Genomic DNA, 16366 nt, shown 5'->3' with positions numbered 1-16366 from the left:
ATTTCAACATCTTTGAAAATGAAGCAGTCATGTGACTCACTTTAGGCAGTGGGGTGTAAGCAAATATGGCCCAAGAAGAGCCTTGATAAAACATGTAGTTTAACTCTTTTTCCTCTGCCATGTCATGGGAATAGTCTGGTACAAGATGAGACACCTATGGCAGAGGGGAGTTCCCCAGCTATACAGACAAAATAATCCTACTTTTATCAACATCTGGCTGATACTCAGAGATGTAACCATGTCTAGAAAATATCTGAAGAACCACCTACCTGACCTATAACAAACCACAGATGCAGGAATAAGCCCAGCTAGGTACAGCTATACCCAGTCAAGAGCAGCAGAAGTAGGCAAACTTGCAAGGAAAATAACTGTTGATTATATGCCATGGAATTGATGTGTTTTTGGTGTCACATTATTGTGTATCCTCAGTACTTCCGTAATTTCTCTAAAAAATGTGCATGAAGTGCTGTAGCCTAAACATGCAATTAACTATTTAACATGTCAGAGAAATAAGAAACTCACTGTCTTATATGTGCACATAAGGTTTCCACTCCTCATTCGCAAGCAGCCTGTGCCAAAGTTTAAGCAAATAATTATGCTATTCAGAAACTCACTTCATCTCAAGTAATGTGTGGTTCCACACCTTCACATTTTTTGTGTCATTACTAAAGTACTTTCCCCTTAAAGGGGCCTAGGAGTTCTCTGTTTTTGGTTAGGTGCTTTCTAAGAGAAGATATAGCAGGGGTGTATTACAGCTGGGAATAAAAATGACCATGAACAAGGTAAACAATTTTAATTTCACTAAAATTGTTAATAATTCAGGCAGTAGTGCAGAAACATCTTCGGAAACATGAAGCCACCATTGTACCTGAAATGATAAAAGATGATCTGAGTCTTTGGTGACTTATCCTCTCATATGAGGAAGCTTAAAAGATTTATTCTACAATCTGGAGTGAATAGAATTGAATACATTAATCAACAAATCCCATCATGTGTGAATTGAGGATACAGAAGCCTACCCCCAAGTTTCTCAGAGCACAATTAAAATCTGACCATCAACTGCCTCTTACATTGAGGACTCACCCCAACCATTCCAGGATAATCTCATATTACATAAGAACAAAATTTGTGAAAATTTCAGAAACCTGACATTCTGTGTACTGAAGGAAGAAAGAAAACAATTGTGAGCTATTTCCCTTACACATCAAGGATTTCAAAATTGCTCTCCTAAAATAATTAAGTATCTTGTACTGAAAAGTAGTGCTGAGGAGTGCCATAGCACTGCATGGGATCTTAATGACTGACCTGCTGTCCTCTTAAATAAGGTATGATTTTGTGGAAAACAATGACTTTAAGCAGTTGTAGTTAGCCCCATCTATTTTTAAACCTTCACTTTTCTATTTGTGTCTATCCTTCTGAGAAGACTCTGGCTTTCTGTTCTCCCTACATAACTTTTCAGTTTAAGGCATGATTCTTTGGTCAGTTTACTGTTTTTTTCTGTTTGCAATGAAGTGTAGTCTAATTTAATCAGACTATTTCTATAAAGAGTCAGATTCTCGAAGAAGGGACACATAAATGGAAATCTAGAATAAGGAAAAATCATAAATTAAAAACTCTTAGGTTGTAACCAATCTAGTAAACATTATCAGTCAACAGGGAAAATGAACTATAAAAATAATGTTGGTAATATAATTGTCTTAGATACTCTTCTCATTGCAGAGAACAAAATACCCTATGCCCAAAGTTAAGGAAGACAGGCTTATTTTGGCTCAGTTTATAGCAGTTTCAGTTCACAGTTGGTTGGCTCTGAGGCAGTGTAGTTTGGGAGAGGGGCATCATAGAGGAGAAACAGCGCATGGGGTGCAGAAGGTAGGAAGGCAGCAAGGCAGTGAAATAGCAGTGAGCCATGACAGTAGCCCTCTTTCTGTCTCTTATATTCTATATGAGTTACCTGTAGCACTCGAACCCAGGATGGGACGCACTTAATCCAAGCAAAGCACCATTAATCCTAGTATCACATCCTTAATCCCATTGTCACATACCCTACACCAAGCCTCAAAAAACCTGCCTATGGCCTCATGAGCTTTGGGGAACATCTAGACACAAGCCACAACTTGGTAAGTACTTATTGTGTGACAGAAACTGTTCTTAGGACTTTTCATATGTTAACCTACTTAATACACTAACTTCATAATTTCTGAACCCAAGTGTTTATGTTATGGAGCCCAAGAAATAACATGAATCTATGAATGAGATTTGGCATTGGCAATAGGAAAGTGGCAGGGTCTGTGAACAGGTGGAATTGTATTTTTTTATTTAGAACACTCAAATTCAGAACTTTAACATGCAGAAATTTTAGGGAAGAGTCTATTTAATCTTCAAGTAACTGTTCTGTAGCTTCTTATTTACCTGAATTATTAAGAGCAAGGGCATAACAGCAAGGGACAATTCATGCCCACTAGAAAGAGACTAAGACAGAATAGCACCCAAGTCCCGGTCTCTCAACCACATAACCCTACAACAATCAATACTAGAAAGCCTCAATTCAAGTGAAATAAAAGACCATTCAAAGGCTAATCATTGTTAGATACAGCGTGTATTTCTTTTCCATCAAACAGAATGCTAACAACAAGGAAGAATCAAACTTAAATTACAAAGTCAGTTCTTGCACTGAGTCTCAGGAGAAGCATATGTCGATAACACAGATGGTGCATGAAACTAACTCCCCATCTGGAGTCTCAGTGAAATGTCTGGCTCAAGAAGTCTTGAGTCTCCAAAAGGTTTTCACCTGAAGAACACCCATGTGTGAGCCGCAGTTCAGATCACACTTTCTTCTTTGGTATTCATCTGGAAGACCATGGCTTTGACTTTCTCTCTCTCAAGCAACAGTACTAATTATTCAACTCAAGCCCTCACTACAACCACCCTCCCTTGACTAAAAGCATGTGTGCTGCATTTAAAAGACAAGAGGCAGGCTGTGTCAGCTGTCCTAGAATGAACTCAGCTATATCCCTGGAGAACGCCCATCTCCTGATCACCTAAAATTAGTTTTGGTTTTTCTTTTTCTTCTCATGAGTGTGCATTTCAAGAGTGGTAGGCTGTCCTACAGTTTTATCAGGATAATTGATTTTGATGCTTAAGCAGTGAGCGTGTCCTAATTATATAGTTACTCCTAAACGTGCTGTTGATGCCTCCTGCTTAAATTGCTGTCGTTTCGGGTTGACCATTTACAACTTGATCTGAGAGGGATTTGGATATTTGTTTCCTGGCCTTGCAAGCCTTTTGAGAAGCCTGATTGTTAGGGAGCCTGATTTTTCCACCCAGGGTGAAACTGAAAACTGTAATAAGATTTCTCAGGGAAAGCGAAGTGAAACAGAGCAGGTAGAAAGACATCCAAGTGACAGGGGCCCAGTGGAAACTGGTGAATGTACAGGATTTGGACTCAGTTATAAGCAGTCGCTGCTCAACTTTGCCAGCGAGGTTATAGCCACTTGGAAGCATATGGCTCTGCCCAAGGGTGTCACATCTGATTTTTTGAAAGAAGCCAGGCATCTGGACTACCTATTAAATGTAATGTACTAGTGTACATCTAGATTAGAAATTCACAAAACATCAAGCAGGTCCATGCACAAGCTCTGGAGCATCAAATAACATATTCCATGTATTTGTCTTTGGACTTGAAAGATAACTACTGCAGTCAGCTGGGGCCTCCCACACAAGGCCAGGGATGGGCCTCCATCTGATAATTCATGCACAAGTAGATAGAGACCATGTTTTGCTGCTGTCCTGAGTCTTTGACAAGGCAGGTCTCACTTGGAAGGGGAAGATACTTTCCTCCGCTCTGGATTACTTTTTGATCACGCTCTTGAATAGAAGACACTTGCGGAAGAATTGAGGACATCTCCTTCTCTTTCTACTTTATTTGTTCAGTGTGTATGATTATGTAACTGTGCTAATCTTGCTATAGCTGAACTAGAGTCATTTTAGAGTAATTCTATAGTAAGCCCGTTGTGGTTCTATTATCGTTTTCTACACTGCAGACAAAACTAATTATCTTCCAAATCCAAATTCACCTTCCCATAGTGTCTGCTTCACCTGGTTGGAGCTGCCTAGCCAGGGGAAAAGCGACTTAGAAACCCTTCTCACTATCTTTATAATGACAGTGGCCAGTGACTCATTCTTGCAAGCAAAATGTCAATATGAGGTGCTTTAGAGGTGCTGTGGGCAGCTCTACAGCTACACTCTCACTCTTAGGGAGCTCCTGAGTGGTGATGGAGCCACATTACAAAAGGAAATTGGCTCTCTGGAACATCATGCGGAAGCAAGACATTCATCAACTGGGAAGACCCATGTTGAACTCTCACACAGAAAGAAAAATTCAATTGCACGAAGCCACTGATATTTTGGTGTTGCCATAGCCCCTAGTGGTATGGTAATCCATACCTTTTCACAAATGTAATTTGTGTTGCATGATTTACATAGAGGTGAGGGGAGTGATGAATGTACATCCAGATATTCTGAGAGCCTCCACTATTTATGATTTAGCATTGTTAGCCAATTTTTAGACCGTAAGAATGGCCTCTTAAATGGCTGGAGGCTTTTTTGGTTATTCTGAATTTAAAGTAGAATTAGAGAATAGTCCTAACTATAAATCTTGAGTACTTTATAGCTGCTTTACAGCTATAAGAGAGAAAGAGCTAGTGTTATGAAACCCAAGGGCATTATCACTTTACATCAATCTTTATCTCTTTTCTTCCACAAGGAAATTGCAGGGATTAAGAAGAAAAGTCTCTTTTTTTTCCATTGTTCTTGTTGGGTTAAAGTCTATGTAGCCCCTATACAGTGTAGGTTCTTGTGTAAGAATAAGAATAGGTAACTTTAATTTAATACTATTGTAAATAAATTTTAAAATATTATTCCTCTTTGATCTGCGTAGATAATAAGGCAGAGATAGCTAAATTCTATTTTCCACTTTCTAATCAGATAGACATATCCTGGCATCTGTAAATCTAAGTTTGCTTCAAATACTTGGAGGATTTCTTTAAACCACTCAATGTAGGGGGTTCAAAGACCTTCTGATGAATCCTTGGCATCATTATTTACACACAAGAAGCAACTTTAAGGAAAGCTACAGCAGAACTTACCACAGAAAGAAACTACAAGGCTCCACCAAACCTGTTCTAGCTCTTACTTGCTGGCCAAGGTGACATCCTGATCTCATAATGTGGAACATTTCCCAACTCTGAGACTACTAGATTGGGAGACAGATGCTTCTGACTTCTGACTCATCTTCTGTTTACATTAATTCACTCTTCCTTTGTGTTCCATCCCTCACACACTCATCAATTTATTCCTTCGTTTATCTAAGACTTGCCAAGTACTGAGCTATGTTCCTGGCTCTCTGACATGCACTAGGTATGGAGACACAAGTGAGATATGGCACTGGCTTTGTGGAGTCCCAGGCTGGCGGGAGCATGAGAAACATAAAATGACGATTGGATGCCCTGAGACAAGTCCCGTGATTCAGCCGCACACAGTGCACAACAATGCACAATTATCCTCCTCAGCATCCAGCAGGATTACTGAAGACTAGACGAGTTGGCCGCCATCAAATGCCAGCTCTTTTGCACATTTGTCTGGGCAGTGGCTGCTTATCACTTCCCCTTATGCAGCACACAGAAGTGACTATGGGAGAAAGAATAACAGGCATTCTGAAGTGTTGTTTTTTAAAAAATCTCAGGGCTGGCCAAATGGCTAAGTGGACTAAAGTGCCTGTAGGCAGGAGCAGGGGCCAGGGGTTGGATCCCTGGGCCTGCCATGCTGGCCCCGCCCCCAGGGTACACTGAGACAGCAATTGAGGCTGGGCCTGGGGGCACATGCCTATAATCCTAGCTCTTGGGAAGCTGTAAACAGGTGGATTATTACAAGTATGATCTAGTAGTGAGACCCAGAACACCCTGTAGACCCTTCTTTAAAAATAAAAATTAAATTAAATTTAAAAAAATCTTAGTACTTTGTCTAATTGAATGCTAACCAGAAGACCATGTCCTAACAGTTGAAAATATCCCTTGGTTCAGAAGAGGTTAATAGCCTGTCAATAGAAAACAAAACAAAACAAAAAGCCATCATGATGGTCATATTTTAATAGTATTATATAAAATACGCACTCAGAAAATCTGCCAGCCTAATTCCTACCTTTGAGTCCTTACTACAAAACATCATCATTCGTCACACCTTAGTAACAAATGATTATAAATATCACAGTTCAACTGTGAGTAGAAGATTCCAACCCCTCTGCCTTTGACAGAGGTGGAGCAAACTTCCTTTCTGTACCTCTTCCACTTAGAAATTGATGGAAAATATAACATCCAGGCTTCTTAACACCTTCTTTATTGAAGACGATAGTGTACTTCTGGTCATAGTGCAGTGACAAGACACAGAAGTGATTAGGATACGGAACCAGAATGTGGGCTGTAGAGCACAGAGGTTCTCAGTTCTAGTCACGACAACCTCAGCATCATCTCATTTTGATCTTGCTAGAAATGCAAGTTCTCAGGTCTACTCTAAACCTACTAAGTGAGAAATGCTAAGGGTAGAAATGTAGTCATTTATGTTTTGTGAAACCTTCTAGCTGATCTTCAAGCAATGCGAGAACCAGTGATTTAAAGCTTGAAGAAGGGTTGCGGATGATTCTCATTTACATGAATTAATGAGAATCATTCATGTATTCAATGATTAAATCTTACCAGGATGTGGTGCTAGATTGGGAAAATATTTTCTACAACTAAACTCTCTTGGTTATGGTCAGAAACAAGGTATAGGTTTAATGCTTTTGAAATTTGAATGGCTGTAGTGATAGCATTAGAATCTTAGAGGCCTTCTTATTTACTTCTAAAGCTGACTATAGTTGTGGCTGTCCATGCTAAGCCTGGAGTTCTTTAGCCTATGATACAGATTATGATAATCTGTGTCATAAAGCCAACTGCCTGCTTGCTCTGATAGAATACGTAAGTACCTGGAAATGCCATCCAGCAGCAGATAGATAGATAGATAGATAGATAGATAGATAGATAGATAGATAGATAGATAGAAAAATATGGTAGATGATTAATTTTTTTAAAAAAAATTATTACAATAAAAGGCACGCTGCCATTAATTCCACTCAAAATACCTGACCCTGCTTTGTTCACCTTTCATGATTACTTTGACTTTCAGGAAGAGCCAAAAGCCACAGGGTGCCAGTGAATAAAGTGGCTAAGGATGCACTAATTGTTTTAGAATTTATCTTTCTGTGTTTTCACAAGATGTGGTAGAAATACACATGGGAACATCTCATGAAGACACAGAAGAGGACTTCCTGCATGCTTCAGAAAGTGCTAAGGATGGTGGGATGAACATGTTTTAGACCAGGTGGAGTATTTTGATGGTAATGAATGGCAATGTGTGTTTTACTATGATAAATATTTAAACACTCACTGTATTTTTTACCACACTTCATAACACAGCTACCTTCTGCTCTGCAGGAAGTACTCTAATGTGCATCTTCTACGTCTCCTCCCAAGATACCTTGGAGGAACTGGACTGCAGTTCCCGATGGTTGCAAGTTGTTTGCCGACCCCACGGTGTTCATGCACTGCCTTTCCTTTGCTGTCTCATTTCTCTCTCACTAGTTTTACTGGGATGTCTGTTTGAGTACAGTTGTACTCAAATTCTTATCTCAGGGTCTGCTGCTGGGGGAGCCCAGATTAAGACATTAATTTAAGTATTTAGTTTGGGCTTATCATTGGCATATTTTCAGCGGAAAATGTGCAGGGATTTCTCATGGTTTGGGGATTGGTGTGCTCCAATATTGGATGCACATTAGTGACAATTAACTTTCTGTATATGATTTGAGAGATAGTTTATGAATTTTCCAACGATGGTTGAAAAATGTCTATTCTTTTCTGAATTCACACAGTTTTACTTATGTTTTAAGCAAGATTTCATTCAAGAGGCTATCCAAGTAACTCTGGGTTTAGGTACCTTTTGGCTTCTACTTTACATACAGACATGGATGATTTTGTAGTAACGTATAACGTTATGGAAGTCCAAGGTACTGTTAGGGTTTTTCCATGGGGATGAGAAATTGATGTACAGGAGAAAAGACAGGCTGTGGCTACAATGTGCTCAGAATACTGATGACACACATCTATTGGGTTTCTCTCTTCATCCAGCAACATATTGAATAGACACATAGACTAAAACGCTGATTTCTCCTGGTGTTCTTGTTAAAAAAAAATTCAAGTGAAAAAAATTCTGCCAAGAAAAATTGTGCTAAACATTTAAGTAAATAAATCATGCATGACACACACTACATTCAGAAGCAGCTCAGCGTGCTGAAGCAAGACTAATGTATCTCTAAGACAAAGTATACTGTTGTGCTCTCCTCAATAGCAGAGATATAAGGGCATCTTGAAGAAAATAGCTTTTATTTATAATGAAAAATACTTGGGGTAAATTTATTTTTCATTTTCGGGCTGGGGAGATGGCTCAGTAGAATAAGCCCAAGGGCCTGAGTTCAATCCCTGGTTCCGAAAAGAAAAAAATAAAAGGACAGTTAAATGGTAATGGAATACCTATCTCTAACAAAAAGTAAATTTATTTATCAAGGAAAGCCTTTTATATTCAAATATTTACTGTATTCACAATGTATATTTTCAATGTTTCCCCAACAAGTAAAAACTTTACTGACATTTTAGTCTGACTTTTAACCAAATGTTTTCTCTAAAAGACAATTATCCAGTTTACCAGCTAATGAATTATGCTTTATTTCCGCCCCAAACCAAGATAACAAGTATATGATTCTTTTCTGATATTTCCCAGTACTTGTTCATAGGCCATTAATGCAAATGCACATATTACATTTGTTCTATTTATACAAGTAAGTTTGCAATTGCTACTTGAGGGCTAAATACACTTAAAAGTTTTCAAGTACAAATGCTTCAATCAAGATATATAACATGATTTTAAACTGAATTAAAATCTAATCAAAAGGTGAATTATTGTCTTTTTCTTTTATTAGCACATAAATTTCCCTGCACTTTATTTTTCCATGTGCTTTACATATGTGCATTTACTTAGTAAGTCAGTAACAAAATATTTTGTCAGACATAGATTAAAATTGTAGAGCTTATCTTCCTGGTCAAATAGGAACATAACGATGATATTTTCCAAAAAAGTTTTATCATGCATGGGTTGTGTTTACCATTAGATTTAAAAATGAATCAAAGGTCAAGAAACTGATAGAAACACTTCTCCAGTTAAGGTAGTCTGGAGGGTAATTTAATGGCTATTGTGTCAGTTTATTAGCTCCTTCTTCTGGGTCGTCTTTCATACATCAGGGACATCATATGGCAGAAACAACTGAGAGCTCATGGGCCATGTGCTAACTTCTCAAAGAGGAATAGGCCTCAAGATGCCTCTTTTGATTAAGCCAGCCCGAGCCACTACAGAGATGTAGGGGCTGCTCCCATTAATCACTTAACTAATAGACATATATTGAGCACCTAATAATGCAAATGAATGACTCAGTGGCAGCTGGCTTGGAGAGTCCTAAATAATACAAAACGGTTGTCCCTTAAAGATTAGACAGTTAAAATATTAATTGGTGAGCCAAAATAAAGTGAAACAATAACACGAGTCAGGCAAACAAGATGAAATACCAAATTAGTGATATACACAGTAAGCATTACTAGTTCTGGAACTTGGAGTGCCTGTGGTGAGGCTTCCCTTTGAGGGATTGACAAAACCAAAGACTTCAGATTTCACTCATGAAAAGAAACTGATTTCCAGGGTCTCAAGCACAAAGGGTTTTTTTCCACTAGCCCCTTAGGACTTATTCTGCAATAGTTATCAGGCAATAACAACGACTATTCTGAATATTTATTAAGCATTGCCTATATCTTGGACCCTAGGTTAAGCGATTGGCATGGATTCACTCTTCAAATCCTCATGTTATTCTTTTCCAGTAAATACTGTTAACATTTTATGGTGAAGTAACACAGCTGGTAAATGATGAAGTCAGAATTCAAACTCGATTATTCTGACTCCACATTCTCCAATTATGTACAATAACCTCCTCCCTTATCGGGCTTCAGAAAGAGGCCACATTCTTGTATTCCCTCAGTGACTCACTAGGATGGAAAGTTGGTGGAAGCTTTCTTACACAATGAAGAAAGAATGAGAGCAACACTGACATAAAATCACACTGAGAGAAAGTGGAGACAATCATAATGCTGTGTGACTTTCCCTCTTTTTTTCTCTTATTTCTGCTTCATTCTCACCATATTCTGCTGATCATTTATCCAGTTGAATTATTCATCATTTTTCAAGATAATTAATTTGACCTAAGAGACCCTAATCTAAAATATACCTCGAGAAAAACCTTCAAGAAATGTCAGAACTAAGAAGAGATTTTTGAAATACTCAAGAGATTTAAACAACAGTAAAAAAAAAAATCCCCCAGATTTCTTAAATTAGTCAAAAGACTGAGATTTTGAAAATTAAGACAATTTTCTAGTAGTCTCAATGCCATCTTTTGAAGGAAAGGTTTCTTAATTCAACAGTGTGGAGAAGAGAATTTTATAAAGTATTACAATTCCTAGTGTGGTCCTGGGGCCAGGAGTAGCACCTCAGGCTCACCCAAATCTACTGAATCTGAAAACAACATGGTGACAAATTTGCATGTGCCTTGAATTTTTGGATGCATGAATGTGAAGATAATTATGATTTTAATGTGGATGCGAAAGGTTACACTTAAAAAATTTTACATTTTACTATTATCCCTATTTCTACTTACCAGAATATGCTATTTGTAAGAATATTCCAGATTTTGCGTTTCTTTGAAATGAATTAAAGTTAGTGAGACAATCAAGCCAAGCTCACTCTTTCTGTGTGCTGGTCTTAGAAGTGAATGAACACATTAGAAACCATCCACTACTTCCAAAGCAGAAACTGTGGGCAAGATGGACCAATAAATAAGCAAGAAGTCATTGTCATGAGGGCTTCTGCAGTGGAAGTGTTTTGCTCAGGTGAAAATACAAGACACAACCAAAGCATGCTAAAGAAGCAACTGGTGTTATTCATCCTACTTCCAGCGTTAGGCACATTCGTCTTTGTTAGACACTCCATTTGCCAGAAATACTACCTCAAGGCCAAGAGATAGGAAAAAGGGAATAGGTTTCTTTGCATACTGAATTTTCTTTAAAAGCACATTCTATTTCAAGAACTGTCTGAATTACTTTCCTTGTCTCTGGAACACAATATTCCACACACAACTGGAAGGAGAAGAGGTTTTGGCTCATGTTTTAGAGGTTTCAGTCCATATTTGGGAGGCTTCAGCACAGAAATGGAATCTGGAAGGGCCTGACTGGAGGAAGCTACTCATGTCATGGTGGCCAGGGAGTAGACAGGAAACGAAGGAGCTCAGCAGGGAGAGCCGCCCTTCCACATCACGCTCCCAACAAGTCAGCGATGGCACCCTTATCATCCAGTCCTTTTCCAAAAGGGCTGCGTAAGAATGCATAAGGCCACTGGAAAGCACTTCCAACATAAACCAAACCAAAACAAGAACCTAGCCCAATGGTATGCCCCATTCATGTGGTCTCCTTTAAGCAAATTAGTAAGAAAGACAAGTAAGTTGTTTGTACTGTTGAAATATTACCATGGTCCATCCCAATGTAGAACTCTCAGAAACCCTTCAGGGCACAGTACCCTAAGCACAGCAAGTGGGAGGAACCACACAACTTGTGAGTGGCCAAGCTGAAAACAGCCTACATCTTGGAAAAGATTTAAGAGGTGTGTGTGTATGTGTGTGTGTGTGTGTGTGTGTGTGTGTGTGTGTGTGTGTGTTTGAAAGGGAGGGGAATGGTTACACGGCATTAAGGTTCACTTAGATTTCTTCCACCTTCTACCATTCAGGTTTATATTATTCTTCTATTATTCCAGCTGAGGCCACCCTCAGCAAACAAACCAAAATAAGAATATTCTTGTTTTAGAATATCTTATCATTCTAAACATTTCTGTTTCTACAATAACACCAGGGTGTAATGCCAAAATAAATGACCTTTGGAATTACTCCTGTGACTTGTCAGGATGATTAGACTCTCTGAGTCTGAGATACCTAGACACTATTCCTAAGGAGAAATCAATGCCTAAGTACTTTACAAAGAGCACAGGAACAACGTTGTAAACTGCTTGTTTACAAGGGTAGTTTGTATGTGCAGGTGTGTGTGTGTACGTATGCATTTCAGAAATGAAAATTATGGTGGACACTTGAGTTACAACTAGACTGACATGTGAAATAATGTGGGTTATGACAAGAATTTTTGTTTTGATTTATGACCAAAGTCTTGAATTATGATCCAAATGCTGACCACTTGTGCTTTCAGATGGTCTCAGAAACAGATTTAACCCTTAAAGAGTTCTGCAAGCAATGTTACAATATCCTTTCCTGTATGGAATTGACTGATAAATCCTGGGCCTCTGTCTCTGTAAGAACAATGAGATCTGTCTGCATACAGGAGAAGGACTTTGAAGGCCAGAGAGAGGGGCCTGAGCTTTAAATAGACCACTTAAGTTATAACCAGCACTCAGAATGAGTTGAGTTCCTCAGTTCAGGGTCTGTTGCACAGATATGGGGGCACTAAATGTACAAAGAGGTTCAAAGTTTAGCTCAGATATTAGAAGGTGAAAACCACATATTAAGTTTTCTTAAGAGAAACTTGAGAAAAACAGTATAAAGAGATTAAAAACTTTTCTTATGTGAAAGGAAAATGATAACCTTCATAAAAGAATAAACAGCCAATGACAGCTACTATTGTATAAATCTTGAGTGTCCCCAGTGGATGGCAGTGGCTTAGTAGAAGGTGTTAGGTCATGTGGGGCCCCATCCCTTCCATTTTCTCTCTTTTCCCACATAGCCACCAAGAGGTGAACAGGCCTCTTCTTCAGTGTCCCCACTACAATGAACTATGTCACCACAGGTTCAAAGCAGTAGCAGGTCGATGGGTCATGGACAAAACTTCTGAAACTGTCATCTAAAATCAATTATTTTCTCTTTATAAGTTGATTGTGTCAGTTATTTCTCATGATAATGAAAAGCAGATGAACAACATATCCAACACATTTCTAGAGAGGAACAGAAAGGGGTATTTTATCAGATGAGGTTGCACTGTAGTGCCAACACACAGATGTGGGGGGATGATGTGCAAAGACACATTATTTAATAGATAATGCTTAAAAAGATAATTATGTTTGAGATAAATAAGAAATTAGGTCCCCACCATACAACAAGCACAGTGACAAACTTTATATACATAAGATTTAAAAGTCAGAACCAAAACGTTGAATCTTTAAAGATAACGTAAAGGCTGCCGAGACAGCTCAGCAGTCTAAGTGCCTGCCTAGGCAAGCACAAAGACCCAGGTTTGATCCCCAGTGCCGATCCTACCTTAGGTGCACCAAACCAGCCATCAAGATCAGACATGGTGCACATGCCTGTAATCCCAGCACTGGGTAGGCTGAAATAGGAGGATCACTACTAGTCCAAACTGCATAGTGAGATCCTTTACTAAATACATAAAACTATGGCTGGCAAGATAGCTCAGCAGATGAAGCACTTGCTTAGGCAAGTGCAGGGACTGAAGTTCAATCCCCAGCACCACATGCAGTGCTGGCCCTGCCCCTCGGCTCTGCTGAGTGGGCTCCTGATGATGGATCACGCCTGTAATCCCAGCGCTGTGAAGGGTGAAAACAGGAGGCTCACTAGGAGTCTGAGCTGTGTAGTAAGACCCTGTACCAAATACATAATAACAACTTAAAAATACATAAATTTTTTAAAAAGATAATGTAAAAGTATCTGAAACCTTGAGGTAGTTAAGGATTGTTTAATCATGCCTCAAGCAAAGAAGGCAACAAAACTTAAAAAAAAAAAAAAAATAGGCAAAGATGTCCTCAACAAACACACTTGACCAAAGAATAGTATTGAGATATATAAATAATTCTTATGAAGCAAAATGAGACAGTTTAATTTTAAGTAATGAGTAAAAGACAGAAATAGTTACTTTAGTTAAGAAAAAAACATGATTTATAAAACAGAAAGCAACAAACAAAACAGGCAAATCAAGACTACCATAAGATGCTATTTTGTACCCATATTAGTGGGAAGTCTGACTTCAACACCAACCGTTGGTGACTGTGTGGGATAACAGGGACTCCTTTGTACTGCTGAAGGACATAGGACATGTGAAGTGGTGCAGCTATTTTAGAAAACAATGTAGCACTGTCTCATGAAACTGGACATCTGCGTTCCTTACAGCATAGTGCTTAGGTGTATGACCAAGAAACATGCTCATACGAGTACACAGCCCAGGAGATGCGAGAGGAAGGTGCGCAGCAGACCTGCTTATAACAGCCCTGAACTGGAAATCACCGGAGTGCTCAGCAACAGGATGCGGAAACTGCAATGTGCTTGTGCAATAATACATTATATAGAAATCAAAACAAACTATGGCCACAACCCACAGGCATAGAAAAGCACACATACGTATGATTAATTTCATAACAAATTTCTCACTAGTATACAGAAAACTGCACATAAGTGTGGTAGACTAATTTTCATAAAGATCACAAATTCCCATGATGCATTTGTGCTGTTAGGGGCCAGTGGCATAGGACTTGAGTGATGCAGTTTCCAGCTCCAACTCTGCTTCTCACGAGGCCTGATAGGCTCCTGCTGCTGCTCCTGGAACTGTGCCCCAGCATGTGAACAAGCCTGGCTTGGAAGCGGACAATGAAAGACCACATGGTGATACCCCATTATTTTAACCACTGCTGTTTTAGCTCAGCTCTCAGCCGCTGACCCCTAACCATGCAAGAGGGTCCAGCCGGCAGTCGCAGCAGAGCCATATACTCGCTCCTCAGCTGACTCTTTATACATGAAGAAGAGCTACTAAAACGAGATCTTCCCGGCCCACTAACTTGTGAATGATAAAGAATATTTCTTATTTGAAAGCACTGAGTTGTCAGGTGGTATTTGTTATACAGCAGTGCCTGACAGATACAACAACTTTATGGCTTTGTGATATTTTCCTCCACAATGTGAATGTACCTATTGAATAGATCCAGATTTGGGACAACATTACCAGGACTCCAGAAATCTTTCCCTTGCCACCTTCCAATCACTAGCAATCCATTTCCTACCCGAGATAACTACAAACTTCATGTACAAAGAACTGTGAACACTCAAGCCTGTGTGTGTCTGGCTTCTTTCAAACTTTTATTTGCATCCATTTTGTTGTCCATTGCTGGGCATATTCTGTTATTCTCATTAATGTACAGTATTCAACTGAGTGTATGGATTAAAGTTTATTCATATAATAATTAAGGACTCTGGTGATAGTTCTAGTTTGGTAGTATTATAATTAGCAGAAGAAAGAACAGTCTGGTATATGTATTTTGGTGAATATATGTGTATATTTCTGTTGGGTTTATTAACATATTTTAGATTAAAAATCTAGATACAAAAACATTTTGCAGAGTATATTTCAGGGCTCGCTTCGGCAGCACATATACTAAAATTGGAACGACAGAGAGATGATTAGCATGGCCCCTGCGCAAAGTATATTTCAGCATATATATATATATATATATATATAATCTTAGCTTAGTATGCTACTTTCCATTTCCTATGATACCACTTTAATTCAGTTCAAAACAGTGAAAATCAAACAATAAAATGTTACAGGAACATAGATATGTATGATACACGTGTATGTCTAATCCTATGTAAATAAAATGTTAAGAATTATGTACTTGCACTGGATTCTGATTCATGTCTACCTGGGAGGGCAGAAAGTGGGGAAAGAAGAGGAGCCTATCAAACAGGGAAAAACCAGTAGTCTAGTTTTCATACTGTATAGTTATTTCATAGGCAAATATTTTATTATAAATAAACATGTATGTTCCTGCATGGATCAATGAGAAGAATGTGTTGGAATGAAGGATAGCAATATTCAATTGCTGAAATATGTGTAGGCTACCTAAATAAAGTAGGAACTTAGAGCTGAAAAGTCCTGACAAATAACCATTTCTTACGGCAGACTTTATATTAAAAAAGACCAGAGACCAAGAGGTTTAAGCAACTTGCCCAGAAGTCATTGAGATATTCCTTTGATGTGAATCCTGAAATAAAAGGTTAAAGGTAATTTTTCTTCTCTGGTTTATGTTTGGTGCAAACTGTTACCTTAGAAATATGCTGCATTCTAATGTTTAAAAAATGATCATCATAGTTCAGGCTCACAGGTCTGTTACTTCATAAAATATTCCT

At 38.6% G+C, this 16366-nt stretch overlaps 1 protein-coding gene and 1 non-coding gene across 2 annotated transcripts in view; one reads left to right on the top strand and one right to left on the bottom strand.

Moving 5' to 3' along the window:
• The window catches only part of Plcb1 (phospholipase C beta 1), a 784962-nt gene that overhangs the window by 8379 nt on the left and 760217 nt on the right, over positions 1 to 16366 (bottom strand). The gene's annotated exons all lie outside the window — the stretch shown is intronic.
• On the top strand, positions 15588 to 15695 carry LOC111817526. Its single transcript, XR_002821701.1, has one exon. It is a non-coding gene; the product is annotated as a U6 spliceosomal RNA (small nuclear RNA).

This window comes from Octodon degus, unplaced genomic scaffold, assembly GCF_000260255.1.
Source record: "Octodon degus isolate 3935 unplaced genomic scaffold, OctDeg1.0 scaffold00060, whole genome shotgun sequence".
NCBI classification, from domain to species: domain Eukaryota; kingdom Metazoa; phylum Chordata; class Mammalia; order Rodentia; family Octodontidae; genus Octodon; species Octodon degus.
This window is presented reverse-complemented; position numbering and strand designations above follow the sequence as displayed.